The sequence below is a fragment of the Lissotriton helveticus genome, chromosome 3_1, assembly GCF_964261635.1.
Source record: "Lissotriton helveticus chromosome 3_1, aLisHel1.1, whole genome shotgun sequence".
Classification (NCBI taxonomy): domain Eukaryota; kingdom Metazoa; phylum Chordata; class Amphibia; order Caudata; family Salamandridae; genus Lissotriton; species Lissotriton helveticus.
The window spans coordinates 72,936,350-72,957,256 of NC_136061.1; the positions used below are offsets into that span (position 1 = coordinate 72,936,350).

Sequence of the window (20,907 nt, forward strand, 5' to 3'; positions counted from 1 at the left end):
AACATGCACATTTTTACAAACAAGCTGCACAACAAATCATGCTACAGATGAGTAACGTGTACCTACTATTATTAAATGTGATCTCGGTGAAGGTACGGAAGCAGAGGCGATGGGATTTAACAAAGGGCACAGAGAAGCAGAAGCTAGGGTCTCTACTAACAAAGGGCATAGTGAAGTAGAGGCGATGGGATTTATTAACAAAGGGCATAGGGAAGTAGAGGCGATTGGATTTATTAACAAAGGGCACAGAGAAGCAGAAGCTAGGGTCTCTACTAACAAAGGGCATAGTGAAGCAGAGCATAGGGGCTCTATTAACAAAGAGCATAATGAAGTAGAGGCAATGGGATTCATTAACAAAGGGCATAGGGAAGTAGAGGAGATGGGATTTATTAACAAAGGGCACAGAGAAGCAGAAGCTAGGGTCTCTACTAACAAAGGGCATAGTGAAGAAGAGGCGATGGGATTTATTAACAAAGGGCACAGAGAAGCAGAAGCTAGGGTCTCTACTAACAAAGGGCACAGTGAAGTAGAGGCGATGGGATTTATTAACAAAGGGCACAGAGAAGCAGAAGCTAGGGTATCTACTAACAAAGGGCATAGTGAAGTAGAGGCGATGGGATTTATTAACAAAGGGCATAGGGAAGTAGAGGCGATTGGATTTATTAACAAAGGGCACAGAGAAGCAGAATCTAGGGTCTCTACTAACAAACGGCATAGTGAAGCAGAGCATAGGGGCTCTATTAACAAAGAGCATAATGAAGTAGAGGCAATGGGATTCATTAACAAAGGGCATAGGGAAGTAGAGGAGATGGGATTTATTAACAAAGGGCACAGAGAAGCAGAAGCTAGGGTCTCTACTAACAAAGGGCATAGTGAAGAAGAGGCGATGGGATTTATTAACAAAGGGCACAGAGAAGCAGAAGCTAGGGTCTCTACTAACAAAGGGCACAGTGAAGTAGAGGCGATGGGATTTATTAACAAAGGGCACACAGAAGCAGAAGCTAGGGTCTCTACTAACAAAGGGCATAGTGAAGTAGAGGCGATGGGATTTATTAACAAAGGGCATAGGGAAGTAGAGGCTAGGGGCTATATTAACATAGGGCATAGAGAAGCAGAGTCGAGGGGCTTAATTAACAAAGGGCACAGAGAAGCAGAAGCTAGGGTCTCTACTAACAAAGGGCATAGTGAAGCAGAGCATAGGGGCTCTATTAACAAAGAGCATAATGAAGTAGAGGCAATGGGATTCATTAACCAAGGGCATAGGGAAGTAGAGGCGATAGGATTTATTAGCAAAGGGCACAGAGAAGCAGAAGCTAGGGTCTCTACTAACAAAGGGCATAGTGAAGCAGAGGCAATGGGATTTATTAACAAAGGGCATAGGGAAGTAGAGGCTAGAGGCTATATTAACATAGGGCATAGAGAAGCAGAGTCGAGGGGCTTAATTAACAAAGTACCTTCAGAGTGCAAAAGGCGATTGGCCCTTCTGGTACCACATTTATGGTGGTCTCAGTGATGGGCTTCCTTGGGGCTACAAAATGAATTTTTAGTAAAACTGACATTGCTGAATGGATCTAGTTTCTCACTCATAATCATTCAACAGGCGACACAAAGGAGTGTGTGGAGTTTCTAACGTTTTCCTCTCTGGAGTTTTGTATTTATTTCCAAAAACATTGCAAGCTGGGTGAAGTACATAAACAGAGACACTTAAAATACATGATGGGAAAAATCCTACAAAATAGATTTTGGGTGAAACAATCACTTCTAAACACAGAGGTAGAACTATTTCTCACAATAAAATATGTGTTGCTTGAACATTCTTTAGCAAAATCGATTTTTCTCAGTAAGCTTTGCATACAGGCAAGGTTTTGCATTGATGACAAACTTTGTAAAGTGTATAGTTCAACTTTCCAAAACTGTAGCTTGGAAATGAAACATTTGCCATTGAGTGAGAATATCAGAAACAAAAATACTGTAGGCCAAAATATGTCAAGAATGAGGACAAATATTGTGAAGGTAAGTTTCTATGGGTAAACAAAGTTTTATAATATGTAACGCCACATATATTTTGTTTTGAAATCTTCTCCAGTACCAATAAAGAGCAGGTTCCTGTTCATTACCCTCAAAGCTTGGCGAGAGGAGTTGGCCTAACGGCTAGGGCGGTCAATCTCGAATCTGGGGAACTGGGTTCGAGTCTCGGCAATGACGCTGAACATCTTGTGATTGTGGGCAAATCACTTTATCTTCCCCTGCCTAACAAAAAAACAAATGTGTCCTCATGTAACGCGACTGGTGCTATGTAAAGCGCTCTGATACCCGATACCGGGTCATGTTTCGCTATATAAAACTGTTTAAGAAAAAAAGGAAATCGTCGAGCCAGTAAAGAAACTTTGAATTACATGCCGAAGATGCAAAAACCTACACTCGGCAGACCACCAGCCCACTGCAACCAAAAAGAGCAAGAAGAACTGTCATCTGATGTAAACGTCATTTCTTACATGGTGTATAACACTAGAATTAAAAAAATTTAAAAATCCTTATTTTTTAATGTTATAGGACTACGGTTTAAAGAGTAAACGTGCTAGATGCTGAACTCAAGGTAGTGAAGTAGAGAGAACTCGTAATGGCTGGTTTAGACCTTATGTTTGCTTTGTTCACCCTAAGTTGGCAGGGTATGCCCAGACGTGAGTCCCGTGCTCACTTTGCCACTGGATTCAAGCTAGCCTGGCTGATGAAGGGTGATGCCCTGAAACCGGTCCCATGATGCTTGTTTCCAGTCCAGGGAAGACCTGGCTTGGCAGTTCTGCCTGGACTGTTCCTATGTAGAACAGTGTCATGGCTGATTTGCATATGGCTGGGTCTGAACTGGGGTGGTGAAATGAGCTAAAGAATGATGATGGTTGCAACCCAGATCTATGACTGGGGGTGAGTGCCTGAAAAGTTTCAGTGCTCCGTCCATCATCTCTTTGTGCCTTGGTTTAGACCTTCAGCATTCCAGTATTTGTCTTTCTGTTCTCACTTTATAATTTACAATTTGTACTCCGATTCTGTTCCATGTTCTAATAGCATTAAACACTGCATCAGGTTTTTAGTCCCTCAAACTTCATTTCAGGCCCTAACCTGCAGTTTGGGCCAATTACTTTTGGGAGCAATCCTTTAATGACCGGTATAGCCCTTGAAAATGGGCAAAATTCTATGTTGAAGCCGCAGAAAGAATGATGTGCTCCCTCGATGACAGCAGAGTAAGTGAAAAGATGCATGCAGTGGTAATCGCATCCGCGGCCGGTAGTGGGAGTACCGGTCGGGCGGTGACGTGGGGAGGGGGAGGGGCAGGGTGGGGGGTAGTAATGTATGGATTATGTACTTTAAAAGGTAAGTAAACCTAAAAATAAATAAAACGAATTTCGTTGCACACACTGCATCGCATTAGGTGATGAAGTGTGTGCAACGAAATTCGTTTTATTTATGTTTATATTTACTTACCTTTTAAAGTCCATAATCCATACATTACTACCCCCCACCCTGCCCCTCCCCCTCCCCACGTCACCGCCCGACCGGTACTCCCACTACCGGCCGTGGCTGGGTAATCAGTAAGGTTGGTTACAGACAGAAGACTGCATTGCTATAGTGGACTGGTCACTCTATATGGTAACACAATACGTGAAATATTCCCACTCTCGCTAAACTGTTGGAAAAATGCGTACAGCTACAACTGACTAAACACATAGATACGTTTGATCTCCTCAACGCTCATCAGTCAGGCTTCCGAGCAGGGCACAGTACCGAAACTGCCATGACTCACATAGTGGACGACGCCCTCCAAATCCTAGACCAAAACGATACCTGCCTCCTCATCCTTCTGGATCTCTCCTCAGCATTCGATACAGTTAAACATGAGAACTTACTCGAACTGTTAAACACAAGAATGGGCATATCTGGGACTGTTCTCAAGTGGTTCACCTCCTTTCTACACAACCGGTCACAAAGATTCAAAAGTAACAACCTGCTGTCCTCTCCGGTACCTGTATCGCTAGGCGTCCCTCAAGGATCCTCCCTCTCCCCAACACTGTTCAACCTAGTTATGGAACCTCTCACTACTTTGCTACAGACATCTAATGTTCACTTTCACATGTATGCCGACGACACCCAACTTTATCTCAAAATACAATCTCCCAAGGACATCATGCTTCTGAACACCACGATCAGAAACACCCAATCCTGGCTTGCTGAGAATCACCTCAAACTCAATGCGCTGAAGACTGAGTTCCTCCTGATCTCACCTCCCGCTAAAATCTCCACGGCTCAAACATGGCTTAAGCACTTAACGGCTCTAAATGTACAACCTATCGTCGTAGACTCAGCAAAATCTTTAGGCATAACACTTGACGCCAATCTCAACATGCAGCAGCACATCAGCAAGGCAACCAAATGAGCGAACTTCCAAATCAATACCTTGAGAAAACGTAAACCCTTCCTTCCTGCCAAAGACTTACAAACTGCAGTACAATCTATAGTCCTCTGCGGGCTCCCCCTAACTACAACGGCACCCCTAAGAGCGTCCCTTAACGCCGCAGCGAGACTCATCACTGGCTCAAAAAAACACTCGCATATTTCCCCTGACTTTAAATCCCTGAACTGGCTACCTTTTGAAGCCAGAATACATCTGAAAATCGCCTGCATGACACACAAGGTTGTACACATGAACTCACCCGCCTACCTCACTCAAAAGCTGACAATTTCGGGTGGCTCTAGAACTACTAGAAGCACAAACAATCTTCTGCTGAAGCCTTGAAGATTTAGGAAGGAAAAAACATATAAACGCTCCTTTTCAGGAATGGCACCCAGGATCTGGAACTCACTCCCACCTGAAACCAGGCTCATCTCCTCCAACAAACTTTTTAAGAAAGAAGTAAAAGCGATCCTCATGGCTAAATACACATGATCTACTAATCCGTATTTCTCATGAATCTGCTCTGTAAGACCTGCCTGACCCCCCTGGTCTATTGTATTACTTGTATTATCGACTTACTTGATTGTATACGTTCACTCTTTGTATATTGTTATATTGTTGACGCACCTGTTTGACTTTGTATATTGTTATATTGTTGACGCACCTGTTTGACTTTGCACACTTTACCCACACCACCTCAACGATCCCTACTTTTCTACTACTGACGCACCTGTGGGACTATACATCCTGCACTCACCCACCTCAACTATGCCCACCTTTATGCTATCTCCAAAAATTGTAAACACGCTTAAGCAAGTATATGCTCCTTAATTTTGTACTTTATATTATTGACGCAACTGTTTGACTATGCACCGTGTACCGACACTACCTCACCTGTGACCTACCTCATGTTTTTGACCTACCTATGTAACTAAGCACCTTGTACCTAACTACCTCAAATATTACTTTGTATTACTCTATCACCCCCGTGTCCTTGTAAAGCGCTCTGATATCTGCAAAGATCTTGTTCGTGCTATATAAAACTTTCAAAATAAATAAATAAAATAAAACCGGCGGAGCAATTAGTAATGCTAAATAAAAGCTATTGAACTTCTACAATCAAGTCTTCTATTCTATCTACACGGGTGTGCAAAATCGTGCATGTTTTAAGATGTTAAAATTATTTAAAATCCGTGACACTTTCATGATATCGAGTTTTTGTAGAGAAGTGTGCTTTGCCGGTATTACCTCACTTTTTATACCCAAACACTCACCCTGTGTAAAAATGCCTCATACCATACCGGGAGGAAGCTGGTTTCAGTAGAAATTCTCTCTCGACCTGACATTTTCTGCCTGAACCAGCTTGCCCTGGTATCTCCCGAGATGTGTTTACATAAAGTAAATATTACACAAAATGGCATTATGCTAAATTTCAGATCTTTCTCAAATTTTAATGAAATTCGAAATCGGAAATGAACAAAATCGTTTAAAATTATAGTCTATACACATACCCCTAACTAATACCTTAGAATGATTAATACTGTGTATTTATCCCTCTCCATAACAGCAAAGTAAATGAAAAGTAATCAGAAATCCAGAAGGAAGTAATGGCAAAATGTACATTCTACAGTGGAGCGTTCAATCTCTCTAACAGTAGAGTATGCGGAGAGTAAGTAGGCAGAATGCAATGAATAACATCATTACAGAGTATTGCCTGCTACAATTGGCTGTGTATCTAATTGACAGCGGACTGTGCGGAATGTCAACAGGTGACTAAACATCACTATAGTATCATACCAGTGGTTGTATTGCTACAATGAGGTGTTCACTTTACATTGTAGCACTGTAGGTGGAAGATTGACAGGCCGCTAACAATCAGCGACAAGTGGTGGTTTTGCTAAAGTGGAGCGTTAACTTTATATTGCAGCACGATAGATGGAATGTTGACCGGCCACTAACAACGACAAGCCGTTGTATTGCTGCAATGGAGTGTTCGTGCAGCACGATAAGTGAAAGATTGACAGGCCACCAGCGATCAGCGACAAGCGGTTGTATTGGTGCAGTGGAGTGTTTGCTTTATATTTCAGTTTAATAATTGGGAGACACTTATGATACTTGAGTGTTCACTTTATATTGCAGCAAGACAGGTGGAAGATTGACAGGCCACTCACAATCAGCGGCGAGCGGTTGTATTGCTGCAATGGAGCGTTCAATCTATATTGCAGTATCGTAGGTGGAAGATTGGCAGGCCGCTCGCTTGCGTTGCCACCAATGAGAGTAGCATCTATATATAATACAGTCAGTAAACATAACCCCTAAGTGTGCTTGATTCCGCAGGATGAAAGTTACAGCGTGGAGTCCCATCTTTATGACGTCACAGTGTGTGGGCCACACTTGGAGCCGCGCACCGGAAATAGCAATAGTTTCTCAGCTCCCCTAGGACTGACCTTTGATTGTTGCAGGTTTGGTGGCTGTCTCTTTCATCTGGGGGATATCCAAGGTGAGGGGGCTCTTCTTTGCACTGAAGGGTACTTAGGCCTCTGGGGGGCGTTACCAACAAACACAGCACGCAGTGTTGTCAGGGCGTCATTGAACCCCTGAATGGCGGTTCTGTGCCCCGTTAATGCATGCTACCTCATGTTGCACGAAAGGCGATATTCTGGTCTCCACGGAATCCCCGCTGAGCGCTCTCAGCTTCCGGTTTCTACATTGTTTCTAGAAACTTCCTGCCGCTGCGATCAGGACTGATAAAGCGTGCTGGGACTTTGGGCTTCCTGCACTCCGCAGATAAAGGCCCCGTGAATAGAGCCCAGCTCTGCCCATCAGATAACCAGTCACCGCAGCTCCTGGCCCTCAAAGCTCTGCGTTTAAAGCAACAAGGCATGCTCAACGGAGCGCTTTGTGCCACTTGGCCCACACTAGCCGCGTATCATTAACCAACTTTAATGCCGTCCATTTGTAATGCAAGTGGGTGCATGTAATTCAAGCGCCAGGTGGAAAGTAGATACAAAGCCCTTTCATTCAATCATGGAGGCTTCAAGGAATCTCTTCCGCACAACATCTGACCTCAAGCAGAGCTGGCTATTCCAACATGAACCGCGTGTCCACAAATTCATGACTAGGTGGGACACCCATATAGTTCCATACATTATCTCCATGTTGTAGGTGTGTTGTAGGGCAGGGGTTCCCACAGCCCCCAAGGGGAAGCCCAATGGGCCCTAATGCAAATGAGGATGGTGGCTCGCCTGTCCCTAGTTTGGTCATAAAAGACAGTGATAATTAGGGTGCGGTTGACCCCCCACCAGTGCTTTAAATGGGCCGGTACTGTCCGGTACGGAGTACTGACACTTTTTTTTTTGCATGGGAGAGTACTTCTCAACCGTGAGGTAATACTTTTAATTGAAGAGTGCCAGCACTTCTCACAAACAAGCAGGAACTCTGGTATGGAGGACCTGCACTTCTGTTTTTTCATTTCAAGCTCTGCCCCACACACCCTTGAACCCCAGTAATGTTGGCTTGGCCACTGCAGCGAAGGAAGCACTGAGCTCCCAACAGCCAGGATGATCCTACCTCTCAGGAGGATTTGTTGGCTGACGCGTTGCGTGGGGCGTGCTGCATCTTTCTCAGACAGCTCAATGTAGAAGGTGGGTTACCCTGTTATTCCAGAAACAAGGTCACATTTGAACAATAAAGTGTTTTTGCAGGGGTTCAGAACAAGCATCTAAGCCATTCTCTCTTATGTAGGAAGGACGTGAGTCAGTATCTGTTTAAGGTACCCATCTGTATGTACCCGTTGTATTGTATTACATTACAACATTGTTGGTATGCGTTGCATTTGTTTGTGATCCTGTGTGGGAAGTATCTCCATGTCATATGTAATGACTGCAAAGTTGCGGTTATCATGAGGTGGGACATTGCGCTTAGCAGTGAAACGAATGAAGAAGTGTGAGAGAGAGGCACCCAGTTTATCGTTTTAAGTAGTGGGCAGCTTTGAGCAGCTATGCAGGTTCCTTTATGGCACTTCGTATCACCGTAGTTCACACAGCTGGTTCCTGCCCTTGGTTGTCTATACTGAGTTATTTTATTTGTTGCTGAGTTTTATATAGCGTGAACTTGACCCGAATCGGGTATCAGAGCTCTTTACATAGCACCAATTACATTACATGAGGACACACATTCATTTTGGTTAGGCACGGGGAGAGTGATTTGCCCAGAATCATAAGATGTACAGCACCATTGCTGAGACTCGAACCCAGTTCCCCAGATTCGAGGTCGAGCGCCCTAGTCGTTAGGCCAACTCCCCTCCCCAAAGATTAAAGTTTAAAGGTCATTGTGTGGAGCAGGCACAGATTGGGGGGCAGGTGGGGAGTTCTGCTGGATTGGACTTTGTCCTTTCCTCCCATATCTGATGATCTCATTGTGAGACCTCAAGAAGATATGTAGATAGTTTGGACCCACAGTGATGAACAACATTTTTGTCCTCTGTTAAACTGGTACACAACTGAGTAAAGCATTGCGGTTTTGTGAGTACAAGAGGGTCAGAATAAGGACATTATCATACAGCCTGAAGGAAACTTCCATCGGGTGCCGGATACTGAGCGTTACGGCATCAGTGCCAGCCAGGAGGGTTATATATGAATTGACATTACTATATAATACCAAGGCATGCATTACTCGCATCTTGACATTTTTTGTTTCTGTCCCTGAGGCCACGCCCCCTCTGTACTTTTCTTTCTGGCAATGACTGTGCAGCCCCCAGTCTACGGATCCCCCACACCAGCTCCAGTGCTCCCGAGAGATGCTCTTACTACTGTCTGGTCACAGGCGGATGCCCAAGATGGCGGCCAAAAGATGCTCGTGAAAACATGACAGCTTAAGGGAAAAGATCTGTGCTTCTCTCAGAAAACAACAAGAGCAGCCCAGGGGTGTGCAAAGGTGAAAAGTTTGTCTCTTGCAGACTTGCACACGTTTGTTAATCATTCCATTACTACCCTTAGCCACACATGTTTATTATGTATGCATGTTTTACCGTGGAACCTGAACTGTTACACTTTTTTCAGTTTCCTAAAATAAGAAATCCATCTCTTTTCATTGTCATGGTTGAAAGTTAATGCACGAACAAACAGCACTTGCTCCATGTCAGCTAACATCTGCAATCAAATATCACCAGTTTGTAGGAAAAAAACGTGTGCGGACTTAAGCTATACCATTAGAAGAAGCAGGAAGCGCACACACTTTTTAGGAAAATAATTGGTATCTATGTGAGACTTTGTTTGTACAACAGTAACTATACACATCTATTGGTCAGCTTATTCCTTATTTTTAGGTCTGGCTTTAGCCCAGAACTTCAGACTTTACTACATTTGGATATATATATTATGAATACTTAAAGGGGCTTTCAGACAGCTCTATTCTTGCATTTACATATGTATTATATATACGTATAGGGGCTTACAGCCAGCCTTCTTCATCCATCAGTTTGTTATATCAGTCACATTTTTCTTCCACCCACCACAGCATACCGCATTGGGTTGTGGACAGTGCTTAATTTGAGCCAGTGATTTCCCGTGCTTTGCACAAGCACTTAATGGACAACAAAAGCACCTATGACAATCTGCCACACGGTGGCACTGTTTGTCTAATTTAGTGATAAGCACCACAACAATTGTTTATGAATTAAAAATACATTAAAAAGTTGCTAAGACCTGCCGCCCACGCCATTCTTATAGCTTTGGGAGCCTGGAATAGTCTGAATTGACACACTTGTAGGAGTGTGGTGGTTAGTAGCTGAGTTAGTACTGTCATTGACAGCGCTGGCAGAGGCAATGGGTGGTGCAAGCTGTAGTGACTTCCTGACGAGTGCCCACAAAGGTGTTTTTTTTTCAAATTAAGCACTAGTATTGGGTCAGCTTTCTTCAGCCACTGGAAGCTTCTCTGCGAGTGACGGCATTCTGCTTTTTGCCAAGGAGCGCAATCACATCCCTTCAGTGCCAGGAACTACTATCGAATATGTGATTTTTGAAATGTAAGAAAGATTACTCGTTTGCTTTTAGTCTTTGCACTTTGTAAGATTGAGGAGGGTTTGGTAGCTTTCCTAGCAATAAAGGTTTGCAAAAACCATGACCAAAGAAAACACGCACACATTTTCTTCAAAACAGCACTTTTAAAGTTTTTGTGCTTTGTTCTGGTGTTTAACTGCTGGGTCCTGTAATGCATGCTGTGACCAGGCCAAGCCTGGTTTGCACAGCCTTAATTACACTTCTCAATAGAGTTTTGCCCATTGCAGAAGTTGCAAAGTTTCATGGTTTTCCTTCATTTGGGCAACATTTTGTATCCCCATAGGGAGATCATGTACACACTACTGGAACCCACCCAAAGTCACCGTGACCCAGGGAGCGGGCTGCACCCTACTCCCATCATTTTGTGCTACAAAACCTATGAAGAATTTTCTTCTACACACTTGCCTTTTGCATACCTTTCCAATTTCAACGTATACATAAATTTGGTACTGAAATTGTGTACCCACATTTGTGATACCACTGGGTTCAGCAGCTCGCTGTTGTGCTACTACCGCACCATTCTGAAATTTGGACTTCGGAATCAAGGAGCCTATTAGCAAGAATTAGCAATATGTATCGCTAAATGCGCTTAGCACATTTGTTTTTATTACTGCCTATCGCTGGATATGTTAGCGAAGAAAACCTGCTATTAGCAGCGTTTTTCTCCATTGTGCTAAAATATCCAGCGATAGTGGCGAAAACGTGAATATTGCTGGAAATCCAACGCTATTCACGCATTAACGCCAATGGGGACTTAACCTGTAGATTCACCTCCCATTGGATACACAGGTAAGTCATGTTTTTAGAAGGCGTTAGATTATAGCGATAATCGCGCTTAGCGCGATTTTTTTTATCGCTATGCCTGCCTTGCTAATAGGCGATAGCTGTGTTAGCGACTGCTTTCAGTCGCTAACAATTTGGGTACGCCCACTTTGCATGTCATTAGCGATAAATATCGCTGACATGCAAAGTGGAACCCAAACCGGTCGCTATTGCCTAAAAGCTGTCGCTAACTGCTGTTAGCGACAGCTTGCTAATAGGTCGATAAAAATATCGCCCCTCTAGCGGCAAAAAGTGCAGCTAAAGCGGCGATATGGCCCTTGCTATTATGCCCCCAGATGCTTAACACAAGCCCCTGGACACTTGCAGTGCGTTGGGATTTCCATGTTTCGAGGGCCCCCCATTCAGCATAACAACTGTTGATATCTGTCAGACATAGGAGTCTCAGAGACCCCTTACTACTTTCTGTAGGAGGGCCCTCAAGTACTGTTACTCCACTGTTTGGACTATGCAATAACATGCTAATAATTGTGCGTGTTTTCCACTAATCGGAGGGGTGGCAACTCCAAATGTGCTGTTTTCCTGCACGTATTGTCTTAGGTTTTACTTTGCACACATTGTGTATGCAAAAAAAGTCCTCTGGTATGCAATTTAAACTCGAATTGCAATCCTGTTGAGCGAGCAAACACGGCTGTGCTTCCCAAATCAAGACGAGCACCCCAATTTAAACGGATTATTTTCCGTGTAACTATATATTCCGAAGAACAATTCCATAGTGTTAAACGGGGATATATGTGAACTAAATTCCAACACAAAAGTAATGTTTTTCACAAGGATGTCCCAAAGTGAAAAATGTTGCAAATTTTTTTTGTACAAAAGATATGAGATTTTAATAAAATCTGGTTCACATGATCAATAAATAAAGAAGTAAATCTGGCACGGATTCATTTATTGGGGCCTGATGAAGAAAGAGCTTTGAGTCCATAGCGAAAGCGTAAGGTAAGGGTAACTGGGGCAGCCTGCAACGCTACCAGAGGAAGGCCTCGGACGCAGTACTAGATCTCGGGCACAGTACTATGTTCATACGAAGGACCTTGGGGCATATTATCAAGGGGGGCGATAGGCAATTTTTGGCTCTTTAGCGGCCGTTTTTGGCCGCTAAGCGGCAATAATTCTATCGCCCTATTAGCAAGCTGTCGCTAACAGCAGTTAGCGACAGCTTGTAGGCGATATCAAGCGGTTTGAGGCCCGCTTTGCATGTCAGCGATTTTTATCGCTAATGACATGCAAAGTGGGCGTACCCAACCTGTTAGCGACTGAAAGCAGTCGCTAACATCGCTATCGCCTATTAGCAACACAGGCGTGCAAATATTTGCACTAAGCGCGAATATCTCCAAAAACTAACACCTGCTCAGACCAGCCATATCCAATGGGAGGTGGATATAATGGCTAAGACCCTGTTAGCGATAATGCGTGAATATCACTGTATTCTCAGCGATATTCACGTATTTTGCCGCTATCGCCGGGAATTTTATCACTTTTGAGATAAACGTTGCTAATAGTACGTTATCTCAGCGATAAAATCCTGTGATGCGCAGCGATAAAAAAATTGACGCTAACCCTACTTAGCGATAAATATCGCTATTTGTTGATAATATGCCCCCTTATTTGTACCATTGCAATGATACTGTGCTAATGAAGCACACATGTGAGATGAAGGGAACACAACAGGAGTTTGAGAATAATTATAAAAATAAATCCATAATTGTGCAAGTTGTAAGAGATTTAGCTCAAATTAAGATGAAGGCACAACCCTGGTGAGTAACCTTCTGAGTGCTAAATATAATGGGGTGTGGTAGCCCCAAGAAGTTTCTAAGTGATATACCTACACAGCAAATGAGACATAAAAAAATGTGATTTAGCTGCAGATAACCAAATGCAATAGAAGGCTGCACTGAAAGATGACAGCTGAGGGCAATACAGAGGTAAAAATTAATGAAATAAATTAACATTTTAAAACATACCTAGGTGTAGTGATGCAGTGTAAATTTCCATATTTCTCATGTTCCAAACTGGTTTATTAAATATCTTCAAGATGAAGTGGGTTACCGGTCTCCAAATGTGCTTGCAACACAGTAAATTGGCTTTTATTGAGAATTGCATCTGGTTATTAGTCAGCCAAAGAAAGGTCACCTAGAATTAAAGGCTAATATGTTTGAGTTATATTAAACACACTTTCTGGGATTCTCAAACAGTTCGAACGGTACCTCCGAGAAGCTGCATTAGTCACAGATTTCCAAAAGTGGTTTCGTGCAGCGCCAAGAAGTCCTAGTGCAGTCACGCACTATAGAACATTTCGAATCGCAGGTTCCGTAAGCATTTCGCACATGCGTAAATGCACACAGTATACAACTATGGGGCATATTGACTACATCGCTTTCCAGTCCGGGTTCAATCTGTAAGTGCTAAACCCCTGAGAGCGAACTCCCCGGACGTGAGGCAGGCAGCGTCTTGTACCTTGTTTCACGCACAATAAAGACTGACGTGGGACAAATATGAGTGAACTGGAGAAATGCGCGCCCCTTACATGAACAGCAGCTAAAGTGTTAAAAGAGAGCGTCTTTGGTTTTAATTTGAAGGCATTGATCGTATTTTATCAAATGCTGCCCTCTAGTGTCTTTTTCAGTGTACTAATGTAACCGCTGAGCTCCCGCCAGTCTTGGGTTGCAGCTGCTGACTAGGGCTGTGTAAAATCTAGTTTATTTTTCGCGTTCATGTTTAATTCGGGCAATTCTATAAAGTGTGGAAAACTACGCTACCATTGCAAAATGATGTTTGCTGGTATCTAAATTTTTATTTAACCTAAGTACGCACCTTGGATCGGGTACAAAAATGTCTCAAAGCGAGCGATTATCCTTGTGATCCAGTTTTCTGCGGGTATTTCGCGAGACTTTTTAACGCGAGATGCATGCTTACGTGAATAAAATTATGCAGGCCTGCGTAATGTATAATTTCCAGAAATTTAATGAAATGTATGTCTTTCAAATGTGTTCAGCGCAATTAAAATTTAACACATCTTGTCTTCGGGTTTGCCTGCTGGGCTTGGAACTATGTGTTTCCTTAAACAGAAGATATCTATGACACTGTGCTGCACTTATAGCCTTCTTGCTGGGATAGTTACTTTATTTTATAACATGAGATGGGGCTTCTCCACTTTCCCTCAATCCGAATGTCTAGGTTACAATTAGCATTGTTTTTCCTGCGCGGCGTGGAGCTTTTGAAAGTCTTTTTATAGATGTGTGATCCTGGTACCAGTTGTAGGAATCCTAACGCAGACCTTGCATGCGCATGACAGGAGTCTTCCAATTGCCAGTATCACTAGAATTATGCAGCAACGTACGTTATGTGGGTATTATGGCATGACAGTCAAATTCTGCTGCACATTCAGTGGAATTTCTGTTAGTTGTTTTGACAGTCTAACTTACAATTTAACACAGATTGCAATGCTTAGCAAGACACAATCAGCAGATCCCATGATCTGTGTTATTAGCCAGCAACTAATAGTTTTAATTTTCAATGAAAACACAGGGAAGCCATTTCTTCAAAAATGTCCGTTCTTTTATTCTGTACATCTCAGTAGGAGTTTGAAAGTTGCCCTCGGTTTCAGGTTTACAGTCAGTTCCCACTAGCAGGCATGGGAATCACATATTTATGTTAAAAAACTTCAGAGCAGGAAATCTGCCGTATTCAGGTCAAAAAACTAAAATTAAATGATGTATAAATGCCCACTGATTCTTTCATCACCTTTTGCAGGTGTTCCCACACTTGAATATTGCACAACTCAATGCTTCAAGCAGACTTTCCCACAAAGCAAAACCCTCCCTGCTATCAGCAGATCCTCTACGAGTTCAAAGTCATGCTTTTCAAATCAGTAATGCAAACCTACAGCCACAAATAATGGAGTTTGTGTATCTTGGAAATATGTGTGCACATTTGTGAACTGGGGTCACAGTGTTTCAATGAAAATGACCAATTCTTACAAACTTGATCAACATTGTAGGATGTTAAATGATTTATTTAGATTTACCTGAGACTACTAGGCTGCAAATATGGACAATTCAGATGTCAACTTCAATAATGTGTATAGTACCAAAGCTCTTTATGAGGTAGTAAAGATGTTTGACTCGATTACACCCATAGACCAGTGCTTAATTTGTAATAAAAATAAGTGTTGGGGCCCTCATCAGGAGGCCACTAGAGATGTCACCATCCATTGCTCCTGCCAGCGTTGTCAAAACAAAACAATTAACCATCACACTCCTGAGAGTGGGACAAGTCATACTATACCAGGCCCCTGAAGCTGCTAGAATCTCTGGGGCGGCAAGTATTCGCCATTTTTAATGTATAATTATTAATAAACATCTGTTGTTATTTCATCTCTAAATTGTGAACCATGTTTCAGACTGTCAGAAGTGCCGGTGTTTACTGTAGTGCTGGTGCCGAGCATTGGAAACCGCCTGCTCAAATTAAGCACTGATAGAGACAGTAAGAAAGCCCAATTTCAATGTAGCAGTGTACAGTACTAGTCTACATATCGCACATCACACTGGGTGAACACTGCAATCAAACTTGCACAGTTAGCAGAATGTTCTAGCAATCTGGGTTTTCAGGCAAAGGAAGACAAGTCAAACTTATACATCCCAGTGCAATGTATACCGGGTGTACTACATCAGAAGGTAAAACAAGGTCTGGGTATGGCACAGATGGGTTTATCTCACAACATATTCTATGTAACATGGAAGAACCACCACATCTGGCACAGATTTATCCAACTCAGCCAACAGAATGTGATGTAATACCATTGCAGGCACCGGGAGCTAGCTTGGCTTTCCTTTGTTCAAAGAAACAAGCTGTAAATCAACCAATCAGTACTTGTAAAGCGCTGCTAATCACCTGAGAGTGCATCCAGGCACTGGGCTGCTGGGCTTAGTCAAAAAGCCAGGTCTTGAGTCGACAGTGAGGGTGATGTTCAGAGGTGGAGAGAGAGGTCGCTCTAGGATTTGGCAGCGAGGTAGGAGAAGGAATGGCCTCCGTTGTGGTTATGTGAGGGAAGTGGAGTGGAGGTTTCTGGTAGGTTGGTGGAAGTTATGTGGATGCATACAAACAGTGAACCTTCAAGGGGTCTTCCACATCTTGTATGGACAAAAGATATTTCAAGGGAAGTCCATTCAAGTGCTGCCAATTGCTCAGTTGCCTGCCGAAGTGCTCTCTAATTATCGCCCCAACTCACTCCTGACGCTTATGAGTAAAATGGCGGAGGGTTATGTCAACACTCAGTTAATGGGTTACCTCAATTCCCAAGGCATTCTTGATCCTTCCCAGTCTAGGTTTAGACCCAATCACTCCACAGAGATAACCCTCATTGGGGTCACTGACCATATTAAAATGGCTTTGAATAATAACAAAGCAGTGCTGCTGGTCTTGTTGGATCTGAGAGCAGCCTTCGATACGGTCTCTCATCAGAAATTGATTTTTCAACTGAGAGAGGCCGGTCTGTAGGGACAGGCACTTAATTGGCTTGTCAGTTTCTTAGACCAGCGCACCCAGACCATCAATCTGGGTCCCTTCCGATCCCAAACCCTGAACCTTACCAAGGGGGTGCCCCAGGGCTCTTGTTTGAGCCCCACCTTGTTTAACCCCTTCCATGCTGATGAGGGCCCCCAGCCGTCCTGCATCACGGTGGGCATGTGCTGATGACGGCTGGGGGCCGTCATGAACCCGCCCACTCATTAAAAGGCGCAGAATCGCGGCATCGCCCAAGGGGTTAATATCTATGTGGACCCCTCGCCAAGATAATTAGGGAGTACAGTTTTACTCCATTCTCTTACGCGGATGATACGCAACTACTCCTGTCCTTTGATAAGGACATAGAGTTAATCGATCAGCGTTTTGCAACGGCATGCTAGCCATATCAGCTTGGATGGTGGAACACTTTGTCCAGCTGAATGCAGCTAAGACCGAAGTCCTGCTGTTTGGCTCGGCTCATACTACCTGGTCCCCTAAGTGGTGGCCTGCAGTGTAAGGCCATGCCCCTTCTCCTACTGCAGTGGCAAAATATCTAGGGGTCCATTTGGATGTATTGTTATCAATGAAGGATCAAATTTATACTACTGCAAGGACCTGCTACCATATCTTGTGTTTCTGTGGCTGCCTCTCTCTGCACGTAGAACTCTGATTCAGGCTTTGATCATTGGCAGCCTGGATTATGGCAATGCTTTACTGGCATCTGCTAATAAATCTCTTCTCAGCAGATTACAGATTGTACAGAAAGTTGCCACAAGTCTGGCTCTCAAAAAACTGCATCGCACCTCCCCAGGGCCATTGTTAAAACAACTCCACTGGCTCGCTATCTGCCAGAGAATTAAATTCAAGATTTGTTGCCTCACCCACGAAGCTCTTTATGGTACGAGCCCTAGCTACCTGGCGGACAAGTTTAAAGTCTATTTTCCGAATTGTCGACTCAGATCAGAAGGTAAAGGGTTGCTATTGGGCCTTTCTACAGGAAAATACAAACAGGAGGCAAAACTGTTGCTTACCTTGCCCCGAAATACTGGAACACCTTGACGGAGGACTTGCGCAAATACCCCAGTCTTTTTCGCCTCAGGAAACTCCTGAAGATGGAATTATTCCGGGACTGATCTGTGTCTGTCTTGCACCCTCTCTATGGTAGCTCGGAGATACCCCTGCAGGGATGATTCCAACGCTTTACAAATCCCTTACATACATACATACAAGGGTAAGATAACAGTATTTCAGTCTGTGTGCCGCTATTCTGTGGATGGTAGGGCAGTTGTGAGACAGAAACAGTGAAAAATAAAAACCAGAATGATATCAGCTTAAAAATAGGGACATAGTAAGTGAAATATCGTTCTAGGTTCAAAAACTAATTGCAAAATGCGGAGCCCTAACAAACACCAGATCAGACATAATCCGTGACAGGTATTCATCTAATTTGGCTTTTCCCTAATCAAAGCACTGCTTGGGGATAGTTACAAAGGTCAGAGTTTACTACTCGCTACCTCACAGACCTCATAGATTATTGGTCCAGGAGGGCTAAATTGCAGCCAAATGATGTATGAGAGGCAGGCACAAATTTTGTTCTTCATGAAATTACCAGGTTTCTGCACCTCAACCTAATCTTGTGTGGGGTACAATTGTACAGTAGAAACAGTTTTCACTGGAGAATGTTTTCACTAAAATAACTTGGTGGGACATGTCTCAGTCAAACAGTGTCAATCTTAAATAACAAGCCCTGCAGGAACTTCATAGAAAGCTTGTTAGATTAGTCTATTGTGGGAGAGGATGTGGCGCATCGGCCAGAGCTGCTGATTTAGGAACTGGGGATCCAGGCTCAAGTCTCAGCCTTTTCTCAACGGAAATCACAACTCCTGTGATTCTGGCACTGTGCCTATTGAGAGCGCCTAGAGGCACGGGTGATTAGCAGCGCTATACAAATCCAAGTATTATTGATTACAGCATTTATGCCTTTTTTTATTATTCTTTTTCTTTTAAACAGATTTTTTCCAGCTACAAATAGAAACATTTTGCAGTATGTGAAATGGGAAAAAAATTCTAAGTCAATATACTTTGACATTTTGAGACAATTTATCTTACAGTTAAATTATAAAATGGTTATTTTCATTTGGTTCCTCGATAAAACATTTTCAGGAAAAAGTTATGTCAAGTTTCTAATTTTTACATGAGACCATAGTGAGACTGGACGAACTAAGCCTGAATCACAATATGTTTTACTCGTGTAAATTGAATTTAGATGTTGAAACAAATTCTCATATCATGGTTCACAGAATCTGGATCGGGGGACAGCTTCCCCCGTAGATTTACCACTTTTTATTGTTTGTTGGATTGAGGCTAAAGGAAGGCAAGGCGGATTTACTAGATACTTGCCCAGCTGAACAATTGTGAACATTAACAATGAATTTGAGAATTTATGGACCTTTCGGAAATCCTTTCCCGCCCTTGAAAGTTCCTACTATTAATAACAAAGGTGAAACCCTTTAGAGGGTGGGAGCTAAAAGGCAAGGACTTTCTTTATGAAGAAGTCTTTTCCCAGTGAAAATAAGTGTTCCTTTGCACGTTTGCACCATGTGGACTCCGCCCTATCACCTGACATTCGAACGGTACAATCTGGAAACCATAAATAGTGCACAGATTTCAACGGAATCCTCACTGATAGTCTGATTTACTGAAGTGCACACTTTTCTAAAAATCATGGATCCAGACTGATGATGGATAGATAGATGCATTATCTATGAGTGGCGCCTAGGCCTGGTTTCATGGAAGAGGCCATTCTTAAAACGTTGAGGGGCAGATTTACAAGCCCTTTAAGCCTCTTTTGCGCCGCCGTTGCGTCACTTTTGTGATGCAGCGGCGGCGCAAAAGATGCGCCATGGTGTGGGGTACTTACAACGTGACGCATCTGGGAGATGTGTCACGTTTTAAATCCCTGCGCCTCCTAAAAGTGGCTGAGTGAAATCTACAAGATTTCACTCAGTCACTTTTGGGCCCAAGCTGCGTCAAAACCCTGCGCCTGCTTGAAGCAGGCGTAAGGATTGACGCAGCATTGTAAAGATAGGGCACCCCCGAGCCTTGCTAGAGCTGAGTCGCGCTTGTGACGCAACTCCAGCAATGCGCCGCTTTTATGGCACAGATGCGTCACGCATCTGTGCCGTTTTTGCCCCATAGTGCACCGCATTGTAAATGCGGCGCATCCATGGTGGCGTAGGCTTGGCGCACAATAAGTGGCGCATCCCTGCTGATATGCAGGGATGCGTCAGTTATTGTAAATCTGCCCCTGAGTGTTTTGAACTGATTTCTTTGGAATCGATGAAAGTGAAAAGTGAACAAGAAACAGACATGGCTGCCAGCCCTCACTGATATAAGAGACCAATCTGCCTCGGAGAGCAGCCATGTGAATAACTAGTCAACATGTAAAGAGCTGACGTGTCATTTCTAGTGGCCGCTGTGCAAACTCCGTGCCTCGGCGGGGGATTACTATATGGCTGGGGGTGATGGGTAAGGATTTTATTGGGGTTCGAGAAGGAGGGGGTAATGTTATTGGGGTAGAAAAAGAGGGTAAGAGGGTGTGTGTGCAGGCACAAAAGTGATATGTGTGGGTAAACAATCATGTTTATTTGGTTTAGTGTACTCCGGATTCACAAAGTATGAAACCTATATGTGAATGCCAGTCGTGTTACATCATGTTTCAGTCTGTTCCATACATTTCATTGATGTTGTAGTTGTGCTCTAGTAACACCACAGCCTTATTGAGATAATAGCTTGCCACTGTATGATAAAACGGTCTCTTGATACGTGGAGTAGTCTGGTGGTAACTCTGCTTTTATTCACAGGGAAGACATTATAGAAATATGATCTGTGAGGTGTTACACGTGGATGCACAGGGCTCTTGCCTCTTAGGTACAGTGGTGCAATCACTGACTTAGGTTATCACACCTGCTTTGTGTGTTTCTCTCTGGACTCCTCGTCACAGGTGGATGTTTTGTTACAGGAGTTAGAGGTGATGAGCAGTGGGTGAACATGTGT

The 20,907-nt window shown here is 43.4% G+C and overlaps 1 protein-coding gene across 2 annotated transcripts in view; it reads left to right on the plus strand.

The window, feature by feature from the left end:
- Positions 1–20,907, plus strand: part of TNS1 (tensin 1) — a 1,078,078-nt gene that overhangs the window by 672,690 nt on the left and 384,481 nt on the right. The window lies entirely within an intron of this gene.